Source organism: Macadamia integrifolia, chromosome 3, assembly GCF_013358625.1.
Source record: "Macadamia integrifolia cultivar HAES 741 chromosome 3, SCU_Mint_v3, whole genome shotgun sequence".
Taxonomy (NCBI): Eukaryota; Viridiplantae; Streptophyta; class Magnoliopsida; order Proteales; family Proteaceae; genus Macadamia; species Macadamia integrifolia.
The window spans coordinates 23,440,052-23,450,587 of record NC_056559.1 but is presented as its reverse complement, the minus strand read 5'-3'; the positions used below and the strand labels follow the sequence as shown (position 1 = coordinate 23,450,587).

At 37.7% G+C, this 10,536-nt stretch overlaps 1 protein-coding gene across 1 annotated transcript in view; it reads right to left on the bottom strand.

The window, feature by feature from the left end:
- Positions 1 to 10,536, bottom strand: part of LOC122073941 (ADP-ribosylation factor 1-like) — a 40,192-nt gene that overhangs the window by 21,157 nt on the left and 8,499 nt on the right. The window lies entirely within an intron of this gene.

Sequence of the window (10,536 nt, the reverse complement as noted above, 5' to 3'; positions counted from 1 at the left end):
CACAGTCACTCTCTCTCTCTCTCTCTCTCTCTCTCTCTCTCTCTCTCTCTCTCCTTGTCCAAAATAGAATATGATCTCTCATTCTCCTAAAATCTATCCCTCCCTTTTCTCCCCTAGACCACGCTTCTCTCTCCCCTATATTTTCTCACTCCCACGGATTCCCTCTCTCCCTTACATTCTCTCTCCTCTTCTACAATCTCTCTCAAGGATTCCTCCCTCTCCTAGAATTCCCTCTTTTTCTCTCCCATCTTATACGGCCTTTTCTCACCTAAAATATCTCTCCTATATTATCTCTTCCTCACATATCTTTCTATCAGATCCAAAAGTCTCACACCATCTCTCTTTTGCTCTTTCACACACTCATTATTTAAGGAGTGCTTCTCCATTGTTTGTGCCTCTTCTTCCTCTCCTCCACGGATCTACATAAAAGCCATCTCTCCCATCTCACTACTTTTATCCACCATCACTAGTCGGTTCATCACAGTTTCGCTTAGATAAGACTACATGGAGAACACTATCGTTCACCGACGTTCGTTTGCATCCGTGGAAGCCTGTAGTTGTTACCCTTCATTGAGCAGGTTTAAATGAAACTTTTTTGTTTATTATTATTTAATTTCTGGTTGTAAAGCATACTTGATTGTTTAATGTTAAAGACCACGTCCCTTATGGATGATTTTTAATAATTAAATTAAGTTAGAATATTTGTCTCTATGATTCACTGGTTCTATTCAAACAACGGTGATAGGGACATCCAAGTGTACCAGAGACGCCGCCGCAAGAACCAGCCACATTCACGATGGCTGGGAGACACTTTCATGGAAGGAAGCCAGAAGAGAAGAAGGAGGTTGACCCTCCTTTGTTCTACAGTGAGAAAGAGGAGAGAAGGGGCTATTACTAGCCACTTCCCTCTCTCTCCTCTCGTCTAGTTTTGTCCAGCCGATTGTGGACCCCACATGTATTTCTTAGTCTCTTTATTTGTTTTTTCTAGGTCTTTGAGATAACTTAGTAAACTAAATAATATCTTCTTATTTGCCCCAAGTTGTTGGGTTAAATTAGGAGACTTCTTTTATGTCAGATTAATTTCCTAGTTGGCAATTCTTGTTTTAGTAGTTCTTTTTCTATATATGTAAGGCCATGGGCCACAATTATTTTTTAGTGAATAAAGAAAATAAAGGAGTCGATCCTAGAGCCATGCGTCTCTCTCTCTCTCTCTCTCTCTCTCTCTCTTGATGTAAATAAGTCACTTGGGCTTATTTTATTGAAATAAGCCTTAGGTTGTGTTATGTATGTGTTGGGCCTTTGATCCCATGGGTTTTCTTTGAAATGGGCCACTTTAATAGGCCCAAAATATGGGTAGAAAGTAAGAAAACGGGATTTTGTTCATTAGTTTAATTAGTTGCTATTTAATTCAATAAAGGCCCATTAGGCCATTAGTTGGTTGTAAAGTCCTATATGGACTATTAGTTAGTTAGTCCTACTCCATGTTGGAGTCATAAAATCAAGTCCTAGTCCTATTTTGAATTCCTAGTTGTAGTAAGAGTGTCTAGTCCTATTGGGAAACTAGCTCCTAGTATTAGTATAATTGTAAATTTCCCCTCTATAAATAGAGAGGCATATGTACCATTATTGGACAGATTTGAATGAAAAAAAGTTTGCATTTATGAAAGAAAGTTTGCAACTAAATGCTTAAGAACAGCTGAGATAGCTGTGGGTGAGAAGCCCAAGCTGAGATAGCCACTTCCTTTATTCTCTTTCACCCTTCTCAATCCCCCATCTGTTTTATTCTTCTTTTATATTTTATTTGTTGTAACATTCAAGAGGTATAGTTCAGATTTTGATAAAAGTCTCCAGAAATCAGAACCGATCAGCAATCCTAGTGGGAATAGGAGAGAGATCGATCTCCTCTCTTTCTCTCTTTTGTACTCTGTTCAGCCAGGTCTTCAATCAAGGTATTCCAGGCCTCATAAGGGTCCCACGATCCTTACCTAGTCACTGTTGGAAGCATTCAGTTGCTGTTCTTGAAGGTTCTTCTCAGTTTTCTCTTCTAGGTCAGAAAATCAAGAAAGCTTGTAACTTCACAACCAGCCGTCAGAATCCTCCCAACTTTGGGGGTTTTTGTACCCTCCCTAGGGACTATCTACTCCCAAGAGTGCAACTCAATCGGACTCCTACAGCCCTGGCCGCACCTCTCTCTCTCCAGCTCTATAACAGGTCTTTCTCTCTCCTATTGGGTTAGATTTTGGGCTGGTTTTGCTCCTATATGGGTATTGTATCCTTGGGGATTTATTTGATGGTACTATTTCTTTGTTTCCTAGTCCCATATGTATTGTTTGGGGTTATAAATTGCGGCGTTAATTACTTGTAATCTACTCCTGCATTACCTCTACTGTCTAACTTGAAGCAGCACACTTCTTCCTCTCGATGGACCTGGTTTCTTCTCCCCCTCCTCTGATCTGAACCACAGGTAAGGTGCTAACCCTCCTCTACTTCTCCCCTTCCCTCCTACCTCTTCTGGTTTCCCATCTTTCCCCCTTCCCTTATCTCTGTCCTTCTGAGTTTATATCCTGCTACTGCTGTTCACATATTTAGTTTTCTATGATTAAAAATTCTGTTGATCTCTTTATTGGTTGAATGAATTGAAGAAGGCATGATATCTACTCTTTAATTCTTGAACTGATTTGTGCTTGAACTACAGTACACTACCATGTTCCCTTCCCCATGTTTCCTGCTTGAAATTTAGGTAGCTTAATTGTTTTTCCTTCTAGATTATTATTGGTTGTTGCTGCATTGCTTTCTGTTTCTAATATATATACATGCTGGTCATTGTATTGTGCTGCCCTTTCAATCCCAGTCCCAATCTAGGTCCTAGCGAGTCAATATTGACCACTTGGACAGAACCTATAGGAAGTCATGTTGTCTAGGTTTTCTCCTACATCAAATGGTTTTTATGTCATTTTTTTTCAAACACTAACGATAGACCTTACACAATTAAACTGCTAAACGAAAGCGATAGACAATAATGCTTGACATAATAGGTTATAAATAAGGTAGCCTGAGATTATATTTTTGTGGTTGCATTGGAACTTGTAGTTTTAGTGAACCGAAGTATTAGCCAGAAATTATGTAATAACACCAAAACATATTCAAAACCTAAGGATAAGATTCAAAATCTAAGGATAGTTTATTCTCATTAATTCACATCTTTGTTAATTAGATTTTACTTAGTTTTAATTTAACTTCTAAACTTTACAATTTTGAATTTCAAACAACATTTACATCAATTTTAGTAAATTTAGTCTTTCAGTTCTCTGTGCGTTTGACCACTTTCTTATCATTATTTCATATTTTAGTTAAGGTTTTATTTTGACTCATTCACGACAACAATCAAATTTTGGTATTTTATACTTTGGTTCACTAAAACTACAAGTTTCAATGCAACCACAAAAATATAATCTTATGCTACCCTAAGTATAACATATCCTGTCAAGCACTGTCATCTATCGCTTTCATTTAGCACGCTTAGTTTGACTGGTTAAAGGCTATCGTTAGTGTTAACAAAAAATTACATAAAAAACATTGTTTGAATAGAACAAGTGAAACATAGAAAAAAAACATTCTAAAATAATTTAACTATTAAAAATCATCCACAAGGGAAAGGGTCTTTAACATCAAACAATCAAGTATGTTTTACAACCAGAAATCAAATAATAATAAACAAAAATTTCATTTAAATCTAAGGATAGAAGGGGGATTAGCTGCTTATGGTGCAAATCAATGAAGAGCAGCAACTACAAGCTTCAATGGATGAGAACGAATGCCAATGAACGGTAGTGTTCTCCACGAAGTCTTCTCCAAACGAAACTGTGATTAAACAGCTAGTGATGGTGGATAAAAGTAGTAAGATGAGAGAGATGGCTGCTGTATAGATCCGTGGAGGAGAGGAAAAAGATCCAGAAACAATGGAGAAGCACTCCTCAAAAAAAGTGTGTGTGAAAGAGCAAAAGAGAGATGGCATGAGTGGGAGAGAGAAAAGAGAGAGGGAATCCATGGGAGAGAAAAAAACAAGGGAGAGAGAAGCATAGTCTAGGGGAGAAAAGAGATGGAGAGATAATTTTCTAATTTGGACAAGGAGAGAAAAAAGGATGAGACAAAGGAGGAAAAGGGGAGAAGGATGTGAGAGAAAGTAGGAGAGGAGGAAACCGTGTGCTCTTCCTTCTTCAATTTCCATTTTTTTATTATTTTATTCTTTTCTTCTCTTCGAAAATCTAGTTTTACCCTTGAAATCCGACAATCACAATAAAATTGCAAAAATGAATCAATTCAATCATGACATCTAATAAAAATCAACAAGTAAATAATAATTTCATGCACAATTATGACCTGATCACACTCCCCAACTTGCACTTTTGCTCGTCCTCAAGTAAAGAAAATAAAACAACTCTGCTTATCATGCCATCAACTAAATGTAACCACTCATAAACAAGTAAGAGCATCATCGATGAATCAATAGCAAGGTTTCTAAGCCTGCCAATGGAATTCAACACAAAGCTAAACAAAGAATAGTAGACTCTTCCACACTAGCCAACTTCTATTCTTACATTCAAAATCAACCATCGTAGCTAAATCATGAGATCCAAGTACTATGCAAGCCATGACTTTACTCTTCTTCTCACAATTACTCTGATCCGTCATCCGTGCAATATGCTGACCTACTAAGATTTCTAAATGGGGCTATAAGCCAATAATAGATAAAAGTTTTCATGTTTTGCTCAAACTATCCAACCTTTTTATGCGAAACTCCATGTTTGTGACACAGAGACCCAGTTACTCAGAAGGAAGTCTGTTCTTTTTTTTTTTTTTTTTGTATAGACATTCCACCTATTTGACACGAATTTCAATGTTTGCGGCAAATAAACCCAGTTACTAGGGAGGAAGTCATAATGCATGATTAAAATAAATAAATAAATAAGGCTTGCATAGTTACACAAGAATCATCATAAACATTCACTAAAGATAGCAATTTCATATTCCAAGCAAAAAGTTAACCAACATGATAGAGCAATAATGTTCTAAGCTTAATTAACTATTAAACACATCAACACACTTAAAAACCACATGCTATAACTTTTGATAAAGATCTTAAGAACTCTAAAGTAGAAAAATTCGAAAAAAATGTGCAATTAATATCAGAGTTCAAATTGTCCCAAATTCAAAATTTGTGCAAGTTGGTCACAATCACAAATTCAATTATAAATTCACCCTCATTCCCCAACTTAAATGGAATTGTTCCCAATGGCAAGTGAAAGAACAACACATTATAAAGCAAAGGAACAAAGCAAAGTAAATGGAAGGACTAATACAACCTGATGGAGTGAAGTGCTACTACTATCATTTGCACCAACATGGCTACGCCCCAATACTAAACGTGAAAAACACAGCTAAACGAAAACACAAAGTTAAACGGTGGGTTGCCTCCCACAAGCGCTAAGTTTACCCTCTCCAGCCATACAAATTTGTGGTCATTAAATCAAAATAAATCATAATTTGGTGAATCAAATCAACAGACCTAACAACCTGGCCATCAGTAATACCATCCATATTGGGTTTAAGGCACTACCCATTAACCTAAAAAGTATGCCCTGTTTTAGGATTTTGAATGGTAATAGCACCATGGGACAACACTTTAGTAACCACAAAGGGATCATCTCATCGAGAGCGAAGCTTACCAAGAAAGAGGCGTAACTTGGAATAGAAAGGCCAAAATTTTTGGCTAACTTTAAAAGACTTACGGACAATATATTTATAATGAAAAGCCTTTGTCCTCGAGTTATAAATTTGTGTGCTCTCATATGCTTCATGCGCATTTCTTCCAACTCTAAGAGTTGAAGACGACGGTTTGAACCAGCTTTGACCATATCAAAATTAAATGTTTTAATGGCCCAATAAGCACGATGTTCCAACTCAACGGGTAAGTGACAAGCTTTCCCAAACACCAATTGGTAAGGGAGCATGCCAATAGGTGTCTTATAAGCAATACGATAGGCCCACAATGTGTTATCTAGTCTCAATGGCCAATCTTTCCTATCCGGCCTAACTGTTTTCTCAAGTCTAAGCTTGATCTCCCCATTGGACTCCTCTACTTGACCAATGGTCTGCAAATGATAAGACATGGAAACCTTATAAGTAATAGAATACTTCCGCAATAGAGCTCCAAAATTCCAGTGCTTAAAATGGAAGCCACCATCACTAATGATGGCACGTGGAAATCCAAAGCAACTGAAAATATGACTCTGTACAAACTTAACTATCACTTTGTGATCATTGGTTCTCATGGTTACTGCTTTAACCCACTTCGGCGCATAATCTACCGTGACCAAAATATACTCAAAGCCGAAAAATGAGAAAGGAAAGCTCCACGAATTTTATACCCCACACATCAAAGATCACAACAATTAGAATAGGATTAAGGGGCATCATGTCTCGTAGGGATATGTTCCTGACTATCACTGGACACAACTACGGCAAAACTAATGGCCTCTATCTCTTAAAGGGGGTTTGGAACCCAAGCTTACCTTATTATTAGATAAGGGGAGTACTCTCTAACAAATTTGACGCTTTGCTTAGGCGCTTTATTATTACCTCCTATTCCTAAAGGGGAGATTAGGGGCAAATAGGGATGGACAGCTTAAAGAGAGGGCTTTTTCGGAACAAGAGTACAAAGGAGTGAGATATTCTTTTGTCAGATCCCTATTTTCCTTTGACGGGCATCCATCTTTGGAGGTTGTTCAACTCCTTTTCTCTTTCTATTCTTATTCTGTCATCTTTATTCTATTACTGGTATTATTCTCATACCTGTTTTGATCAGAGAAAGAAAACAGCTTGATTTCAGGAGGTGGAGCAGAGAATTGGTTGTATGAAAGAGAGGTGAAATAGAATACAAGAGGTAAAACAGGAGGTATGCCAATGGGAGGGAGCATACATTACATACAAGTTACAACAACAAAAACCGCCAATATAGTACAACTGACTGGTCTGGTCATTCACTTTCACCCCATTTCTTCTCTTTCATTTAGCTTCCATCTTCTGAAAGTAACTGTTTACAGCCCCATATGTTTCCTGATTTCTTACTCATAGGAGTCAGTCAGTGGCTACGGAGGATTTGAAGGTTTTACACCAAAAATTACCAAATGACACAACCTATTGTCAAGCAATTGATGCACAAAGCTTGCACCAAAAGGAGGAAAGTGGGACTGTAAAGTTCTTAAAAAGACTTTGGGGATCAATGACCTGTTTCAATTTAATATGAAGTGAAGCATTGGCCTTTTAAGTACTCGAGTTCCCAATAGGTGGGTCTCTATGATCCAGTGAGTTTTGGGACGTGGAAAAACATCTGTATTTTTCTTGGAGCTACATGACTTGGATCAAATCCGAACGCTCAAATATATCAGTTCAGTTAATTTTTAATAATGTCAAAAAGAATCTCGGGAAAATTTGAAGGACCATAAATGGAACCCAGTGAGTGAGCTGTGAGAATAAGAAAGGTCATTGATCAATTGGGAAAATTCCAATTTCAAAGGAGCGAAGGATTCGGATTGGATAGGACTTTGCCCCATTGCTACGTGAATTAGCAGATTTCCTAAATAGAAACAGAGTCTAACTTGATGAAAAGAAGAAAAAAAAAGCCGTACCCAGTGCACAAGGCTCCTGCCACTGCGGGGTCTGCTGAGGGTCATAATGTACACAGCCTGACCACTGCTTCGCGGAGAGTCTTAACTCGATGACAAAGACAACTCAGTTTGCAAGAGAATGGATCAAATTCATGTGTAGCTAATAAGACTACCTTCTTCTATTTCTTGAAATACATTAACATATATTCCAAGTGATAGGGGACAAAATTAGAGTTAGGAATTTTGTTTTTTTTTTTTTTTTTTTTTGGCCGGGGGAGGGGGCTCTTTGATCTTCAGACTCCCTAGGCTACTCTTAGTGACTAGTATCTAGAAATAAGTATCAACCATCAGTTGCAATGCATCTTAATTTCATCGAAGTCTTCATGGGACATGACAGGATTATGTTAGACTATGGATTTGAGCTTCCTTGAGAAGTTTAGATTTGAAACAGAGAGTAGGTCAAAAAGATCTGGTCTCTTAAATATGTCGGCATGTCCTCATTAAATTTTTTGTTCATTTTCTTCAGTTTCCCATAAAGCCCTTGGAAATCCTTGGCTCACTTGAAAATTCAAGCATTTAGGTTAGAGTAACTCGCAAGAAGGTAAGCACTTGTGATATATTCACAGTAGGCAAATAAATTGGTTCATTGTTCGTCTTGTAAAGCCCCATTTACCAAGGGCCAGAAGAATCAATTAACCACAAAAGTTCATCTAATCTGACTTTGCGAAAAAGGTATGGTCACTACTAGAGGGTAGTGACCATTTTTGTTTAGATAAAAAGGCAAGTGCCTATGAAGGTTAATTGAGATAGTGATGCTTTAATCTATTCTGAAAATGCATAAATCCAGATGATTATTGATCCAAACTCACTACTTTCATTTTTATAATGTACCGCATGTTTTTGATATGACTATCAACTCGATAGTCCATTAAGACTCCGCCATGGATCTATTCAAAGGTCTCTTCAGATGTTATGCTGGGGGATTGACAATTTAAAGTGCAGTCCATTCCTTCATTTACATTTGTCCCCCATGGTACCCATCCCCAAAGGGAAATCTAGATCAAGCTTGATGGCTTTTTTATGAGGATCCCTTAGACATCAATTGTAAGGTGGTTTTAGATATCTATACAAATTTAGAAGCACATGCATATTCAGATCTAGCTAATGACTGATATTGATGACTCCATTTGGACAGATATCTAAACCCCCCCCCCCATTTCGAGAGGGTCTCAAGCATGCCATCATTCAGCTTTCAGGCACTTTTGGGTGAGGTGGCAAAAATTCCAGGTTATTTCTTGAGAGATAGATCTGGCATATGAAGACCACCACTAAAAAAAAAAAAAAAAACTGAAATAAACTAGAAGCATAGCTTCTACTTTGAACATCTAATTCAGGTGGACCAGTTAATCCATCAACCACTTGGCCAAAAAATTAATAAAGCAAGGATCAGCAAGAGCTTGTCTCGCCATTGGGTAATTGGCTCCTCCAAGACCTATTGGTAGATACTTTCTGATGGTGCTACTTTACCATTCTCCTTGTAAAATATTTTCCATCATCAATTGGAGAAAAAAATACATTTTCAGCAAATAAAATAATTGTTCTTCCATAGTTACCATCATAGTTGTCACGGCGTCAAATCGATCCAAGGCGGTGGAGGGGGGGCTAATCGATTTGGCGATGAATCTCCCGTTATGGCGTTGCCATGGCGGTCAAATTGCCCATGTGCCTTTTTTTATTTTTCCTATTTTCTTAAGTTATTTAGTATGCTACTTTTTTATGTCCCTTATTCTCTAAAGTTATTTAGCATGCTACAAGACTACAATATATACCCTACAACATATAAAACCAACATTAAGAAACATCAAATCATCAAAAATCAACATAGCCCTATCAAAATCACCCTGCATTTTACAAAAAATCGACCGCCTAGTGAATCAAACATGACCTGGCGTCCATGGTGGTGCCATGGCAACGCCTATGAGCTAATGGCGACCGCCATTTGTAAGTCACGTAAATCGTAGCACTGCCAAGAACTTTTTTTCCCGCCAGGATGCCAAATCGCTGCCTTGGCGACGCCATGACAACTATGGTTACCATAAATCTCCAATAAACTAACATAATAGTGATAAAAGCAGCTAAAAATTAACTGTTTCATCAACAACATTAATACCGTATTCTTCAAGCATTCCTAACGACAAAAAACTATATAATACATTAGGGAAGTGGTTTGCTGCCGGGCTGCGTAGCCCTTGCACCAGCGTGGGGGCCGATGGGACTGCACGCACGGTCACCCAAGGGGAGGGGCAGGGTGGTCATTTCACTGCCCTATGTGACAGGGCTCAGGGGCACACTGCCAGGAAGCATTCTTTTCCCATTATATTATATTAATGATTTCTTTTATATTTCTACAACTAGTAGAGATAAAGCAATTTATTGATCTTTTCATTGTCGGTGCTTGTCTAATACATGCGCTAAGCCAGTAATAGAAAACAATGCCAGAAGGCTCATGTCATTGTTCAAAATGCCATCATCCCTAGAGCCTTTATGCACCAACAGGCCTAACTTTAGAAAAAGAAGTAGTTATAAACAGCTATAAAAGTTTTTTATTTGTTTACTTCATTGCATGTAATACATGTTTTTTACTACTTATTGCGCAAGCTACAGTTCAAAAAGGAACCTAGATATTACTACAAAAGGCAGCCTATATTCTCAATTTTTTTTTCAGGTTAATGAACTCAAATAACACTCAGTAACTTCTATGTTGGAGAGTATAAACCCACCACTAATGCATAAATGGTCAACAAAAAATTCAACATTGTGTATTAAATCTGTACATTTAAGCAATTCATTCCCAAAAGCAAATGACTAA